At 35.8% G+C, this 18,185-nt stretch overlaps 1 protein-coding gene across 5 annotated transcripts in view; it reads right to left on the bottom strand.

The window, feature by feature from the left end:
- The window catches only part of LOC145256502 (very long chain fatty acid elongase AAEL008004-like), a 462,810-nt gene that overhangs the window by 442,581 nt on the left and 2,044 nt on the right, over positions 1-18,185 (bottom strand). The gene's annotated exons all lie outside the window — the stretch shown is intronic.

The raw sequence follows: 18,185 nt of genomic DNA, 5'->3' as shown, positions 1-18,185 counted from the left end.
CAATATTAGAGGGGGGAGCGGTTAGTTTCACAAAAATTTAATGTAAAATAATTCACCATTTCCTGGCTATTCTAGCATTTTAGGACAGTTAACCAATTTATTTTTATGTGTATTTTTCTTTAAGGAAGGATCTATTTTTTGTTTGTTTGTTTTAGATGCTTGTATGTGGCTTACAGAGGTATTTTGTTGGGGGGGGGCTTGCCACTCGAACTTAGTGTTATTGTTAGGGTTAAAGAGTGTTTTAGGAGGAGACTTGCCACACATAATTTGGATTAGAGGTGAAGTTAAGAGAGCTTTTTTTCAAAGAGAGCGTTCACTCATATTTACTGTTAGCGGTTCATAATTATTGGCTTTTGAAAAATAAATAAGTCAGGTAATGTTATATTAAGTTTTAATTTAATAAGAAACTGCGTTGCGAAATTTCAAAGAAAATTCAATAAATTTGTTGATTTCTATTTTCGAGGTTGAAGGTGTTAATTCCATAGGCCATTTATACTACGCTGGAGCAGGTTGTAAAAATATCTTTCACTTAATAAGTAGAAAAAAAAAATAACGAAATAAAAAGCTTCCTAATTGTAGTTTGATGTGTTTTCTAACTGCTTTTAAAATTTCAAGAATATTGATATAGATTTTGAGGGTTTGTATTACTATACACAGATTCGAAAAAGTTGTCAAAAAAACAAATATATAACAAATAAATGTTATCAAAAGCAAGTTACTTTTCTACCTAACTGGATAATTTTTTAGTGTTTTTATTTAATGTAACATGTTTATTCAGCTTGAAAGCAGTGTTTACCGATGTTTTGGAAAATTTAAAATGGCGCCCGACTCTCTTGAAACGGTAAGTTTGGGGAAAAGAGTTAAAAATAAAAAAGTAGACAAAATACAGCTAGAAACTCGCTCAATATATGTTACCGTGACATAGGCTGACATATATTCGGTGAGTTTTTAACAGTATTTTGTAGTTTTTTTTATATTTTTAACTCCTTTTCTCAAACTTACCGTGTCAAAGAGAGTCGGGCCGGGCGCCATTTTTAATTTTCCAATACATTGGTAAACACTGTACGTTTTTCGAGCTGAATAAACATGTTACATTAAATAAAAACACTAGAAAATTATCCAGTTAGGTAGAAAAGTAACTTATCTTGCCTTTGATAACATTTATTTGTTATATATTTGTTTTTTGACAACTTTTTCGAATCTATGTATAAACAAGATTTTGATTTTGAAAAAAAACATTTGTGGCTGTTCGCAGTAAAACATTGTTTTAATTCGCTGTTCAAAACTAATTTAAAGAATAAAAGTGCATGCAAGCTATATATCTACAAAAGTTTATTTTGTTTTTTTAACCATGTTTTGACGAGAAATGTGAGAAATTGCAACAGATTCATAATGCCGAATTGGTTGGGATTGTTGTTATTATACATTCTGAAAACCGAATAGTTCTAAACTAATGTTATTCTGATAACAAAATAGCTCTAATTAAACATAAGAACATTTATATTCATATTTTCATGTTTTTCTTAATTCGTTCTTGAATAAAAATTAAAGAACGCGTGTTGTTTACACTGTGCTATCGCTGATTCTACAGGCTGGAGCTGCTGCTGCTTCTAGTAATACTAACTTCATTTGACCGAATTCGAGAAATAGAAACAATTTTTTTTTCAGGTAGGTCCTTTTAAATTATCAATTACCGCGGTCCTACTCAACATAAAATAATACTTTTAATTGATAAAGATAGTAAAAAGATTGATTTACTTACTAGTGGGTGTCCGTAGAATTTTTTTTTCAAAATGTTCGATACTCGTCATATTAAAGTCTTATTTTTAACACGACAAAAAAAAGAAATGGTCAAAAATATTTCGGACACTTGACAGTATTAAGATTAACACCTCTTCTGATTGGTTCCCAAATTTCATGACGAAATTCTTCATACAATCACGGTACGGACCTTTAGAAAACAGGGGGGGGGGGGTCATTACAAAACCTTACCGAAAACGCCATTTTATGACGTTCACATTTTTATCACTTTATTTGCTTAAAACTCTTAAAATATATAATGTACATTCATATTTATTAATTCATTTGAAAGTATATTCATTTCCGAACAAAACAGTAGTAATTTGAAGACTTTAAGTGCTTTGGTTTAAAAAATATGGCTATTTTAGTAGAACTACCTTGAAATCTGTGATTATCCAAAGCGTTTTTTCGTCCGTGTGTATTACTACTTTTATACAGATAGAGAATCGCATCAGTAGTGAGATATCTTCTGGAGTGGTAGAAGGATACCATCATTTTCCCAGCGTCCTTGGCAACAGACCTGATGTACGTGTTCCATTTCAGATCAGGAGCAAAGGTCAAACCCAAAAGCTTGTCAAAACATGGAGCCTCCCCAAGACAAGAGCCATCCATTTCAATCCAGATGGGGATCAGAGCATTGATGATGTAAAGATAGAAGCTTGGTTTTGGATGCATTAAAAGTAACCAGCCACATCTTCTCCCACTGTACCACGCGCTCAAAATCAGAGGAGAGAGAATTAGAAAGAACTATTTATGGCCGTTGATGTGTCATCAGCATAAATGTCAACGAATGATTTAAGTGTGTGTTTTGGGAGATCATTGATGTAGATCAGGAAGAGAGTTGGGCCTAGGATGGACCCCTGAGGAACTCCAGCATTAATACTGTGGGCCTCTGATTTCTGCCCATCAACCACTACTCTTATGAACCTATCGGAGAGAAATGATTTAATGATTGAGAAAACATTACCAGTGATACCACAGCTGGAAATCTTGTGAAGTAGGCCCTTATGCCATACCTTATTGAAGGCCTTTGATATGTCAAGAGGAATTGCCCTGGAAAGGAAGCCTTTGTCAAGAGATTCACTAATCCTATGAGATAACCGTTAGCACATCTGCTGTAGATCTTGCAGAACGGAAACCATATTGCATGTCACTAAGAAGGTTGTTTCTGCCGAGGTGGTTGACTACTTCTTTATTTAATATGGATTCCAACAACTTACTCATGACACACAGGAAACTTATTGGTCTGTACTGAGAGCGAGATAACTTATCACCTGAATTCTTAAATACAAGGCATACTGATGAGATTTTCCAGAGTGTTGGAAAGCACTTCTCCTTAAGGCAACGTTTAAAGAGTTTTTTAAGTATGGGGGCAAGTTCTGGTTGGAGCTTTTTCAGCACTATAACTGGAATGCCGTCAGGGCCAGTTGCTTTACTGGAATCAAGGTTCTTGATTAGCTTGGCGACCTCACGCACAGATATTTGTATGTTGCATAGCGTGTTGTCTGTTATAGGTGGAAATACAGGGAGTTGATGGCCTTCATCGCATAGGGTAGAATTAGCTGCAAAGTTCTTGGCAAATAGTTTGGCCTTGTCTGATGCTGACGAGATGACTTCAGGTCCATTGATGATGGTTGGGATAGAACGCACGCTTCTGTTCAGGATCCTGTTTGCTATTTGCCAAAACTGGTGGGAACCAAGCCGGTGCTCAGCTACTTTGGATTTAACGGACTGAGCATATAGCTCTCTTGCATTTTTTATTACTCTTTTACAGTGGTTGCTGGCAGTCATGAAAGCAGCTTTAGTCTCAGTACATTTATTATGTTGGAAAAAGTGATTTCTGTGCGCGATGGCAGCAGCACATTCTGGGGAGAACAATGGTTGGCTGTTAGGTTTTTGTTGGAATTTTTTGGATGGTATGAATTGGTCTATGCCTATAATTAACCATTCGGTCAGGTCTGATACTATAGAAGACACATCCTTTTTAAACATGGAATGTAGAGGTACGTCAGATATGAATGTACAGACGCTATACCAGTGAGCCATAGAGTATCAATATACAGTACGGTGGAGAGGTACGTCTGAAGACTTCTTACATTTCGTTTTTATCTTAACTGCTACAACAGAGTGGTCGGAGGATCCCAGAGGAGATAGAACGGAACATGAACACAGCTCAGGGGAAGTTGTGAGGAAAAGATCTAGAAGGGTTGCATACTGACCGGTAGTATCAGGCACACGGGTGGGTTTGTGAACAATCTGAGTGAGGTCATAGGCAGTGGCAAAATCATGACAGAACCTCCCCTCATCATCGGTTTTATTTGAGTGGGTCAGCCATTCCACATTATGGACATTGAAGTCACCGCAAATGTGAATGTTAGCCGAAGGATGAGCAGACAAGATCTGATCAATTTTTACAGATATGCTCTTAAAGATAATAATCCCACTGTTGTGGGGGCGATAGAGGGCAAATATAAATGCAGTGGTGTAAGCTAGTGCAAGCCGGAAGCACATATAAGGTAAATTAGGGTCTTCTCTGGAGATATCCTTACGACATGAAAAGCCATCTTTAATGTAGGCACATATTCCATACCCATGGTGATCTTGGGGGTCAGATTTAGATGTTAAGTTAGAGTATTCTTTAATTATGAATTCGTCTAGGGAGTGGTTGGCCCTATGCCAGTTTCACTTAGAAAGAATATGTGCGGTTTCGTCTCCTGTAATTGTGTTTCAACCTCTGGAAGGTTGGAACGTAGACCACTGATGTTGGTAATAGGGGTCTACATTGGAGGATGGGGTTCTAGGTTTATTCGTGTTTTTTTTTTAGATTTGTCATGTTGAGGTTTTGGGATTTGTGGAGCAGGTCAGTAGACTTAGTTGGAGCAGGACGGAGAGGGAAAGTAAGAGAGAAAAAGACAAGAAATTGTTTTTTTTTTTGTAGCACATGATATGGTAAAGCCGTAACAATTACCCACTAGTATGGCATCGAGAGGCCCTACCAGTAGGTACCGGCAGCCAAAATTTTAAAATCGCCTATGGCTAAATTTGATCCTCTCATATAAAAATACACACAAATACAAGAAAAACAAAACAAAAATGGAGATATCTTGTTTAGTCTTCAAGTTATGATCATTTTCATATTTGCAAATGTAGCATGAACATGTTTATATTACGACATGGCAACTTTGAAAGCAACTGACAAAAAAAGTAACCGGTAAAAACGTCACAAAAGATGCTTTCATCACTCTTAGCATTAGAAGACAATAGGAAATAAAAGTATAATCATATCTAATTCAATTTCAGCCTTCATTTTTGAGATGTGAAAAGTGAACATTGCGATATTTATAATCGCAAAATTGCACTGGTGGGCACTTTTTGAAGTATCAGCAAATAAAACTGAATTAAAGAAAATTAAATATGAACATGCAATATAATTCTATGCATAGTGGTTATTATGTCTATTTTTTTTCAAACAATTCCAGCTGCAAGTTTTTTCATTATAAGTTGATAAAAATACTGATATCTTCAATTTCAATGGCGGAAATAAAGTACCGAATGTTTTAAACGTATACAAACTTCAAAATCACAAAAACTATTAAAGATATAGATGTGAAATTTTGCATGCATAATCAATACATATTGTAGAATGTCATATCCAAATTTCAGCTCTGTACACCTTGTAGTTCTTAAAAATCGCAATAATTCATTGTTTATCATGGCGAAGTATCGTATATAAGCAAACGTACCTGTTCAACACCAATTTACATTCAATACAAAAGGAAGCTGCATGTTAACAATAGAGTTCTCTATACAATTGATATTTCCTTGTGATTCTGTTGAACTCTTCACTTGGAACTGACCACATTCGTCCATTTGAGGTGGTTACCTCAAATCCCCAATCAAACACATACAGAGAAGAGACTTTCTCTACTTCTGACCTTGCCCATATAAAGGCATTTATTTTCACCTTACACTTGTCCAGAAATTTCACTTGTCCTTCTTCACTACTTGTGACAGAAATTACTTGACCTAAATAAAAGTCACCGTCATAATATACTGCCACAAACTGTCCTTGTTTGCTAAAGCTGTAGTTTCCAAACTCTGCCTGATCAACTAGAGCACTTTCTTCATCTGTTTCGTTTTGTTTGGCAAGGACATGCCCTTTGCCAGCATACCTTAGAGATGATCGCTCTGATGGCAGGTCTTTTGAATCTATAGCTGTGTGAAAGATGTGTCTTATTACAATATCAATTATCTTTTCACAATTCTTGCCAGATACTTCTGCTTGCCCTATCAATTCAATGACACACTTGATGACATCTTTGGTGTACCGGTTGCTATTATATTCCTTCATAGAAACATTTCTTTTTTCGGCCTGATTAAGAAAATCAAATTTCATAACATAGTTTTATTTTTGGTTTAATTTTTGGGAAAGTATTTGTTTTTGTTTAATTTTAATTTTTTGCCAATACTACACTGTGACAAGGCAGTTTGGTACACGAGTGCACATTCAACAGCCTTCGTTTATGCTCGTGCATAGCGTAAACGAAGGCTGGGCTGTAAAATGGAAAATAGTCCTAGCATTCAGGAGTTAATACCATGCAAAAGAAATCAAACAAAAAACTTTTTAGCCAATAATCACAACAAAAAAAATGCACCCCCCCCTCTAAGGTGCCCAGAAAGTGGGTACTCATTTTAAGTTAAATTTAAATGGAAAAGTGATCACCCACTTTTCGAAAAAGTAATTTCTTCATATCATGAAAACTATTTTTTGCGACGGAAACGGTTTTCAGATTCGTTTTTAGCACACCGAAATCTACAAAAAAACACATTTTGTTATATACGGACGTGTGACGGGCCTTAAAGTAAAATAATACAGCGTCTTCAACATAAGTTGTTTTCATTGTGCTAATTTGATTTTTCTGTCTAGAATAAAATAAATTAAAACAATGAAACTTATGAAGTGAGCTATTATTTAGGAAACATGTGAGGGGGTGGCATGTTTTTTAACTAGTCTGTACTTTCACCTAACAATTTAATAAACGATACAAGAATAAAATATATTAAAACAATAGTATTTATGAAACAAACTATTACTTAGAAAACCACTCTTAACTGTGTGTGTGTCAGGTCTTTTTTTAAAGAAAAAAAAAACAATCATTTAAATTAATTTGCTGTGTATCTTTCAAAGTTGCTTTAATTAAAAAAAATGTTTAAAATTATTTATCTGTTCGAGAGAAAAAAAAAAAAAAAAAAGGCTCTCGCCCAGTTTAAACCATTATGAATATGTCATTTCATTTTATGTTTTTAATAAAAAAAAAAAATGTTCCATGAAAAACTTTCCCGTTCTCATTAATTAAATCGAAACATTTCCAATAAAACAATTACGGATATATGTTCTCTTTCAGTTTTTTTATTTACTTTTTTCATAGTTCTTTCCGGAAGTTTAATTTTTTGTTATTTATTTCATGCTTCAGCCACAGTTTAATATAATGTTCTCCCTTAAATTTGGACAGCAGGTGCGTGAAATAAAATGGCGTCTCCAATTTCCAATTTTTAACGGGGAAGTGGGTTGTTTAGTTATTTATTTTTTTTGTTTTAACTGCAATCGTTCTCCAGTTTAATTTTTTTTGTTATTTATTTCATGCTTCGGCCATAGTCTCCCCTGGATTTGGACAGCAGGTGCGTGAAATAAAATGGCGTCTCCAATTTCGGCAATAAAGTGTAGAAGTACCATATTTTCAGCTAACAATTTAAATTATACAAAAATAAAAAATAAATGTTAAAAAAATAAATGTTAAAACAATAGTACTTATGAAGCGAACTAACATGTGGAAGAGAGGGTGTTTTTTTTTTTGTTTTTTTTTAATTTAGCCTAGTCTGTACTTTCGGTACTTATGCACTTAGTGAACTGTGCTGAAATAACATTTAGAAAGCCACTCTTAAAACGTTATCGTAAAACTTTAATTTAATTTGAAAATACTATTTAAAAATAGCGCGGTTTCGCTAAGTGCAACCACCGTACTTTCATCTATGGACGACAATAGTTTTTTACGTTTATTCAAACTTTAATTTTATGCAGTCGCATGCCTTGAATTAAATATCTACCATGCACTAAATCATTTTCAAATAAATACAAAATGCTAGAAACGCGCTGTTCAATTTGCTTCTTGTCTAGCATTTTTTACGCTCTTTTGCCAAGTTTGTTTACTTTCAGGAAACTGGTTTAGAATGCTGAATAAACGAATATTTAGATACGTTTTAAAATTAAATCACTAGTTTTATAAATGGTTTATTATAAATACTCCCTGTTTATTTCCCTCCTAAAATGATACAATATTAATTTAACTTTTGAAAAAATCAAAAATATCGCTTATTTGTTTACGTTAAAAAGCTGAACACGTGCTAACTAAATGTTGCAAAATACTTCTGAATATTTAAAATATTCAAACGTAATTTTTACAAATTAATGTACAGAAATGGTTTCTTATTGCTTATATTGAAATTGAAGCTGTATAGTTACCTATTTGGTGAAATACCGAAGTCGAACAACTTTCATTCATTGACTCGCACATTTTCACCATGTTCACGGTTCACGCAATTTTGTCCAAAAGATTCCCGAGGTGTCAATTTTCTTTCGCCTTGCGCATTTTCGCGAATAAAGCTAGGTACAATTTCTTAGCACCATTTTATAGGAAATTGAATAAACTTTAATTTAATATCACGTTTGCCATGGTTATTATGAATAGTTAATTCACTAGAAGCAAATTAAATCAGGAAAAAAATTTAAAGAAGAATTTCGCATGTTTATTTTCTTTACGTTTGTTGTAATTTTTATATGTAAATAAAGATCATTCTTTGCTTAATTTGATGCTATTTATAGTTTTTTTATTGGTCGAATGGCAAAAGTTCGCGAGAGTTTTAAATAAGAGGTATGATTTTCTTGATTTTTAAAAAATTAGCAGCTAGCGTTCCACATCAAAATGTTATCACTTTTGTTGGTGCTATTAAAATAAATCAGGAAAATTGAATTTTTATTCAACAAATACAAAATAAACACCATATGAAAGAGAGAAATTTGCTCTTTCATTTATTCCAAATTTTATCCCAAAACAAATGAAATACAGGCTGGTGAACATAACCTAAAGTTGATCATTTTTTTACGAATTCCACTCATTTTTCAGGTTGCTGCCGGTACCTACTACCAGAAACTACTGCATGGTCCAGAATCCATTCACCAAATGGCAATACAGCAGTGCCGGTACTTTGCACCTGTTGATAGGACAGCCTCCTTAGTGGTTAATCCAAGGTTCGGGTCCCTGACTATCAGGCGGGTAACGTCAGCCCAGATGAAACGTTTACCTCCAGCACCCTTACTAGTGACATGACCACAAGGATAGACATAGAAATTTTCCGACATCTCAGGCTACTGTTTACAAAGTACTACCAACCTGGAAATTTCTTCACCCTTTGTCAGAAAAATCACTCATTGGAAATGAGGACTGAAGGACAAAAAAGGAGAAGCGAGAGTTACACGAGCTGCCAATAACACATCCACATGCATTAAGTGGTATGACTGTAATAGAAATCTCGCAAACGATCTCGTGTTTGTTTAGCCTGTAAAATGCCAGCAGAAAATGTAGAAAAGAAAAGGCAAAACATAATTTTGTAGGTCGGTCATTGGTGAAAGTATGCCATTAATTTGCATATAAACACAATTGGTAACTGTTAAATGGGATGAATTCTAAAGCAGAGGTTGAGTGGAGTTTTTTGTTGGACAGCTTAGAATGAGAACAAACGGGGGAAGATAATATCAAATACACGAGGATTTGTTGCAAGTTGAGAGAAGAAAGGAAAAAAGACTTTTGTGCATTATATCGACAAGAGGACGGTTTCACACTGCCAGATTTAAAAAAAATTTTTTTGTTCCTTTTCCATTTTATAAGCTATTTCAATGTTTTTATTTTATTTTCAAGTGACTTTGATAAGCGGTGACTTAAAAAAAAAAAAGAAGAAGACAGGTTCAACAGAGTCGTTTAATACTGGAATTTGATGCCGTATTTGCAAAATGTGCAAAATAAAGGAGCCAGCAACAGTCATTCCATTGAGGTTAATCGGAAGGGCCTATGCAGTGGATTAACCTGACTGAGAGGAAATTAAGCAGAGCTTATATACAGCATTTGGGACAAATCCTTTTGTTACATGGCAACAGTTCACTACTCGGCAACTACATCCCAATGAAATGGTGGATGTTTACTTAGCTGATTTATGGAAATTATCAGCACCATTTAGTGGTGTCAACGACAAAATGTTAAGCTGTGCCTTTTTAGTGGGCTTACCTGAGGATGTCAGTAGACTTTTGCGAGCGTCTTCACGTATCGACAGATTAACAACGGACAAGTTATTGGTCTGGATGCGAAGACATCCTCAAGAAACCAATTACAGCAGCAGCCAGCACTAGTCGTGCAGCATCTAAACCCTGTGGAGACAATGTGGATTCTCTCCCAGCTAATGCTAAGCATGAGAGCCCTGTCTGCTATAAATGTGGGGGTCCTAACCATTTCGCTAAGGAGTGCCGGAGTCAAAGTGGTACGATGAATGTTTATTCACGAGCACACAGAACACCACAATGTTATCGCTGCAATAAGTTAGGTCACATATCTCGCAACTGTTCGGTAAACGAAGTCAGGGACAAGATACTGTCGCCATCCTTGCCCCTTGCCAAGCAACAAACACAGCATTATCTGTTGTTGGCGTCAAAATTAATGAGGTGCTATGTTCAGCACTTATAGACATAGGATTTTCCCGTTTTATTGTTAGCACAAAATCACTGTCATGGAGGAAGCCACAAGTGGAAGTCATGACCATTAATGGTTTATCTCCAGCATGTTGTGGTATAGGGACTGTCACAATCTGCACTGAGAAAGGTGACACAGCTGAAGTTGACGTCCTGGTGATGCAGGAAAAACCCCTTGGATACGACTTATTACTTGGAATTGACACAATAAGAACTCTAGGAGACATAAGCAGCCGGAGGTATAATGCTTGGTAGAGGGAAAGAAGTATGTGCAGCTATTGAGGAAAAGGTTGGTAGGTTGTTTTTGTTTTATGGCATATCAACCCTTTTGGGTTATTTAATGCCAAATCCAGTGATTTTGAAGAACAATTTTTTAATAGAGTATATTTGTTTTTTAAGTTGGTTTCTATTTAACACAAGTTGGGATCCTAATAGGTACTACCACTCCGGATCAGAGTGGACCTGGGAGTAATGGCAATTAAAGGGTGGTTCCACACTCCCCAAAGCCCACAAGCTGGGGCCTCACCATCGGATATAGTTTAAGGTCATATCCAGGACCTGAGGAAAAGGACTTTTCTGCTGTTTAACGACAAAGAAAGGGCCCGGACCACAAGATGGAAATGGACTATGATTGAATCGTCAGATCGGTTATGCAACACCATTCCAGAGTATGCAGTTTCTACTAAGAATCGGGCTGCATATGAAGAAGAACTTCAGCTGTGGATTGATAACGTTTCGTTAATACCATACCTACAAGAACGTCTAGGACCACCCAAACAATTAATTCCATTCATGACTATTGAACAACCGACTAAAAACAAAATTCAACCCGTGATGGATTATTGAGAATTGAATCAGCATGTTGATGCCTTTACTGGGAATGCAGATGTGTGCACTGCTAAACTACGAAAGTGGCATCAGAAAGGGAGTAATGTAGCACTGCTGGATTTGAAGAGAGCCTACCTACAGACACGGGTTCATTATACCACTGTAGCCATTTCAGACAGTAATAATCAAGGGTAAATGATACTGTTTGATGCGCTTAGGTTTTGGCCTAAACGTAGCACCCTTAATAATGACAGCTATCATTAAAACTGTTTTGATGCAAGATGAGGCTTCAGCTTACATTGATGACATCTATGTTAATGAGGACATAATGTCTGCAGATGCGGTTCAAATGAAGCTAGAACCTTTCGGTTTAATAAGTATATAGCTAGCATCAAGCACCCGGACGGACATACCCGGAGGTCGACTCGGGAGATGTGCAAGGGATTTTAAGAGCATTTCAAAGAGCTTTTCACGCAACAGCTTGATCTGCCTGTCCACATTTGGCGATTATTTGGCTGACTCTCCCCACCTTGAGGCAGCTAGTTGCAAAGGCAGGGTAACTGAGCAGGAGGTCCTAACTGCGCTGAAGCAGATCGTCTGCAATAGAGCACCGGGACTCGATGGTCTGCCTTACAAATTGTATTTGAGGCTGTTGCCCATTCTGATTCTGACGAATGTGGTTTGACGAGGGTTGTCAAGTTACCAAGAGAGTGATCACATTGCTGAGGAAAATGGATAAGCGTGGCAGGAAAGAACTAGATGATTACAGGCCCATAACTCTGCTAAACACAAAGCTAAATATTTTGGCCAAGGGCCTAAAAATCGGCTGCAGGTTGTTATCAGCAAATTGATTGAACCAGAGCAGAACTATTCAGTGAAGGGGAGATAAATCCAAAACAACTTGCACCCGATCTGTATGATCTTAGAGGGATAAAAGACAACATGGAAGCCACGCTGATCAATTTGGATCAGTCCAAGGTTTTTGATAAGGTCGACCATTGCTTCCTGGCATCTGTTCTGAAGGCTGCCAGATTCCAACCAGCTTTCTGCAAATGGATCTTTGTACTGTACTGCACACCAATGGCAGTGGTATAAGTAAACGGAAAGCATTCAAAATCCTTCGCTATCTCCCGGTCTGTGTGTCAGGGCTGTCCGCTGTCTCCCGTTTTATGTCTTAGCATTGGAGCCGCTACTTCACAAGCTGAGGTGAGAGGAGACAAATCCGGTCCTGTACAGGATCACTCTGCCTGGCAGATTGAGGGCCAGAATTCTACATTTCCTGATGACATCACCAACTTTGTGTCGATTTTCTGAGACATTGAGGTAGTAACAGAGGGCTCACATGGTACAAAAAGACAACAGAGGACAAAATCAAAAACGCAGCAAGTCGACCAGTCTGTGGTTGGGAGCCTGGAGGGGCGCCAATTCCCTTCCCACTCCATTCACATGGACTGACAGCCATGTTCGGACCGGACCTCTAACTGGAAACTGTTGAAGCTGCGGTCGACTCGTGGGTTTGAAGGAAACTATCCTTGAAGGGCAGGATGGAAGCGTGCGCCACCTACGTCTTTCCGTTCATCCTTTACTGACTGGCTGTACTTTCCCTGCCTGAGAAATATCTAAAATCCCTACAGAGCAAGTTGTCCTCGCTTCTTTGGAATAAAAGGAAACATTGGGTTTGCAGACAGGTCTGTGTTCAACGTTCGTGTGAGGTGTCATTGAGATGCTGGCATTCCTGACTCAAACCTTGACAGAAGAGTCTGCATGGAACCCCACAGTCGAGGACAATTTTCCTGACCACATTCTTGACCACAAGGTCGAGGCGTGTCAAAAATTGTGGAGCAACATGCAGTTCTCGAGAGAGTGTAGGACTGCGCTAAGGAACCCCCTAGAAAGGAACTATATAAGGAACTTGTAGAACATTTGGGGTTGGCGGTGGAGCTGGGCACCAGGTTCAAGTCATGTCAACAATTCTGAGTTTTCTTTTGACCTGCCAGACTAGTGAGGTCATCAGGATGTCCCCGTTGCAGGACCCTAGCTGAGGAAACATCGGAACACGCGTTCTTCGATTGCAGCGGCTGTGCATATATCAACAATGTGACAGCTCGCATCAATCCCGAGCAGTCTCGCCTGCTGGATATGACCTACATCATCCACAGCGCAGAGCCGCTGGGGACATGGAGAGACGAATAGTGTTTCTTGCAATCCTGGCCATGGTCAGAATAGTGATATGGAGTTAAAGAGTGCAAGAGAAGCGTGGGGTTGAATCTTTTGCTGATCAGAATCCGATTCCCTTCTTCAAGCACCAACTGAAGGTAAAGATCAGATGTGATGAGAAAAGACTATACTCCGAGGCCTTTGACCAAAGATGGATAAAAATAGTGAGTGTGCGTGCGTAGAGGTGCCAAGTTGGAGTTTGTGTTCCCCACCTAAGCATGGCGTACATGGTACCAGATCCTGCTGGACTCCAGACCTCTATAACAAGCATTTAGACTAGGTTCTTAGCTAGCTGAGTAAATAGCCCCCTCCATCCTTGATAGGAAACCTACAAGATACCCACAACCCGATCCTTTCTTTTTCATCCCAGCTACCCCAATAAGCAACCTTGGAGAAACTTCACACACCCCTCTTCCCCAGTTTCTTTCATGCTGCCTAGAATTTCAGCCCTATATAGAGAGCGACTTGTTTGTTTTTGGCCAACACCAAGTCAGAAACCAGTGGGCGTTCCACCAACTAGAGAGGGTTGGGAGGGTCTTACTAACATTTTGATTATATTTTTTGGACTTTTTTCCCCATCCCAAACCAATGAAATAAAATTAAATGACTTTTCATAGAATTGTTTTGTTTTTGTTTTTTTTTTACAAATTTATTGATGAAAAATAAAAAAAGTAATAAAAAACTCACATTATTATTTGAGAATCTTAGGTAAGACCCCGGTGTGTTAGAGGTATTGTGGTGAATGAGAACTTTAGCTAGGATCAAGCATAGACTAGCAAAGGTATAGTGACGAAGATGACAATAGACACCTACTCCCCAATTTTTGAGTGGCCTTGTAGCAGTGTCAGATGTCGCCATTAAAAATGAGTGATAAAAATGTGAATAATTAGACTGTCAAAGCTTATAACTACTTTAATTTAAACCCTAATTTTTTTTTTTTTTTTTCAATAAAAGGAGCAAAGACCAAATTTTAAATAAAAGGCTTGATAGAAAAATATGCAATATTTTTTTTTGAATCGGTTTTCTTTAAAAAAGATTTCAAGAAATTCAACGAATTTTAACTTACTTCAAATATAATAAATATATATAAATTCAAAAAAATCACCACCTATAAAAAAAAAAAAAAATACTAATCAATGGGTACTTCCATTCTTCATTTATAAGAATTTGTCGATATTTATATTTTATATTCCATGTACTTTTTAAATAAAAGAATTTTTTAAGCAAGCATCTGAAAAACCACGATTTTAAAATCTAATAACATATGTTCACACAGCGGAGTTGCCTCCCTTTCTTCCAGTTGACAAATACGGAGGCTGAAAGCACCATAATTAATTATTTCAAAAACATAAAAACAACACATTAGAGCAAATATATTTCCCGATAGTAACTATATAAAGAAACAAACATTTGAAGTGCTGATATGTGTCTTATCTCCCCTTTGAATTTCTGACATGTGTTTACTGTCAAAAATCAAATTAGTCAATTATGGGTCACCGTATTTGAAAAATGATCACATTTCACTCATCAAAGTTTACTTAAAAAAAAAAAAACAACAAAAAAACGCAGAGAAATTTTCCATTTTTTTTTTTTTTAAATTCTCTTAAAGAATTACATGAGTTTTTGATTTAAAATATTTTATTTCTTCTTTATGCAATGAATTATTATTTTTTTTTTTTTAAAATCTAAAAACATTGAATGAAATAGAAAAAAATTGATGTAGGTGTCCAATTTTGACAGGACAATATTTTCATTATGTGAGGTTTCACTTAAAAAAAAAAAAAAAAAAAAAAAAAAAAACTTTAAAAAAAAAAAAAGGTTTTAAACTTTTGACTTTACAGGTAAATTTGCACATAACTATTGTTTTTGTTTTAAATGAGATTATTTTATTTATTGATCTTTTATCTTCAATTTGTTAGGTGAGAAAATTAATTATTTTCTTTTTAATAGACATTTCAAAATGGGGGTGGGGAGGGTGAATTTAAAATAAAAACGTTTGTCTAGAACATTATATTCAATTTATTGGAAAGAGCATAAAATTTCACATTAAATCTGAAAATATCTTAAAAATTGAACACGGCGAGAATGATGATGTCTATAATCAGGCATAATGTGAGCCCCTTGGGTTTCAAGAAGAAATGAGAAAAGATCCAATATTTGGATAACATGCCGAACAGTTGTAGAATATCCTCCTTGATGTGAATAGGTTTAGCAAAATAAGTTGTCTCTGCTTGTAGACCGATTGTTTGGTGTCCATGAAGGAATTGTCCTGGCTCCCTAGAGAGAGATGTGTCCTTCGTTCACCGATTGTTTGGTGTCCATGAAGGAATTGTCCTGGCTCCCTAGAGAGAGAACTGCTGGTTGAGTCTATCCCGTTCCATGTTTTTTCTTAGACTGAAAAATAAACGCATGAATACAAAAAAGGCGGCAAGTCAATTCACCTGACACATTCAAATTTAAACCAATCACAGACCGACTACAAGAGCTGTATGGCTGGTCTAAAAGAAAGATGGCGGTTGTATATGGAATTTCTCACAGTAAACATTAAAAAAAAAAAAAAAAAAAAAATTTCTATTATTTTTTTTAAAAACTTTAATAGTTTATTTTGGAAGTATATTCCATAAAGAAATTAAACAACCCACTAAAAAAAAAAAAAAAAAAAAAAAAAAAATTACGAGTTTTGTATATTTTATTCCCAGTTTTGTGTTAAGGGTGTCAAAAATTCCCCAGAAAGTCCAATACACCTAGTAGCCTTGTGCTTAATTTTTTTATTACTGTTTTGGTTGTAAACTTTCAGGGTGAATAAAAAATATATAACTCAAAGTGTAGTCTCTGTTCTTCAGATGTTACACTTTAATTTCTTGTCCTCTCTCAGTGGAGGAGAAATCCTTCACGACTAAGACAATTCTTGTTTTTGTTCCTTTTCTCCACGTTATAAAACCATCCTGGTGTCTGTCTCGTGGGGAGGCATTGTAAATAGGAACTCTTCTATAAAAAGAGGAGAAGTTCTCATTTTAGATGGCCGCTCAATAAAGCTGCGATATTTCTGTGTCGACTTCATTCTGATACTACCTAAGAACATTATAAAATTATGGACGACGAGTTGCAAACAAATTTAGATCTGTATTATTTAATTCTACTTTTAACACAATGTAGAAAGTTTTTAGTGCATTCTATTACAGAAAGGGGTGTCTCTGGTGATAAAGGAGGGACAGTAGTCTATTGTAACATGTTCGCTTACTATCATAAGTACAGCTAAAAATAGAGTTATTTGAGGAGAAAAAATCCCTAAGATCTCTGAGTTGGCTTTTCGGATTACTCTCCTTAAAATAATCCGTAAAAAAATAAATAATCGAAAAACAAAAACGCTACAAAGACTTTGTTACTTTTTATTTATACATCAAATAGTCTTCGAACTAGAATAAAAATGTAGTGTATGTTTTGTCGGTACTTGTACAGTTTAGTCAAGACATTAAAAAATGAAAATATCGAAAAAAGTTTAAAGTGTACGTTGTACGTATCCGTTATGGAATGAAGTTCTCCGAAAAAAAAAAAAAAAAAAATCATCAAGTAGTTTTTGTTTTACAGCGAAAAAAAAATTTATGATACCGAGAAAAAGGTTGGATTTTTAGGAAGAAAACCTATTAAAAGATGGGGAAGGAGTGTCGGCACTTTAACTGGAGTTATCTCCCCGTGGCGTGCTCTATAAATTTCATAATGGCTGCCTTCAACGCGCTCTCATAAAAACGTGTTTTTCTGCTGTAAAAAAAAAAAAAAATACTCGATCAACTTGATCGACGATCAAGTTATGTGAAATTTTTTTTCGGAGATCTTCAGTCCAAAACGGATACGTACAATTTAAACTTTTTTTGATATTTTCATTTTTTAATGTCTTGATTAAACTGTACAAGTACCGTTTTGTCAGAGGTTAAATTCTTTTAGATAGAGGATATTTCCCCCCAAATTAGGAAGGAGGGTTTTCCTTACATTAAAATCTGGCCTTGTGTCTAACTTTACAGTCTTGGAGAGTTAAGTAATGGTTGATAAATATTCAACGATGCCCGAAAAATATTCAATGCAATTCTCACGCACCTTGTGTGAAAAAGAAAAAAAAAAAGTTAGGTAGGGGTCATACAAATCGTCCCTCTAAAATTTAGTATTTCATTTTTAGGAATTCAACAGCGTATTCTCAAATTAAAAAAAAACAGAAAGAAAGAAACCCTACCATCATCGAAATTTCGGGGGAAGAGATCGTTTTAAGGTGCTTATGCAGAGAAGTTACGGTGTTATTTTTTAAAATAGTTATTTTCAAGTTTTATATTTGTTTAAATTAAACTACTAGTTTAAAGTACAGAATAGTCACAAACCATTCTCTTCTCCCCATGCTAAGAATGGTTTTTAATAATAACTTTATTTCAGCCCAGTAATAAGAAAACCGAATCTCCTAAAAATTGAATTATCAAGATTTCTTATCAAAAAAGTTAGTTATTAATTTCAAAGCAGAAAGAAAAAAAAAAAAAATGCTCGTCACGCTCGCCAAGAAAGT

The sequence above is a fragment of the Euprymna scolopes genome, chromosome 3 (genome assembly GCF_053919585.1).
Source record: "Euprymna scolopes isolate OS-2025 chromosome 3, ASM5391958v1, whole genome shotgun sequence".
NCBI classification, from domain to species: domain Eukaryota; kingdom Metazoa; phylum Mollusca; class Cephalopoda; order Sepiida; family Sepiolidae; genus Euprymna; species Euprymna scolopes.
Note: the sequence above shows the minus strand (reverse complement) of the source record. Positions and strands in the feature narration are given on the sequence as shown.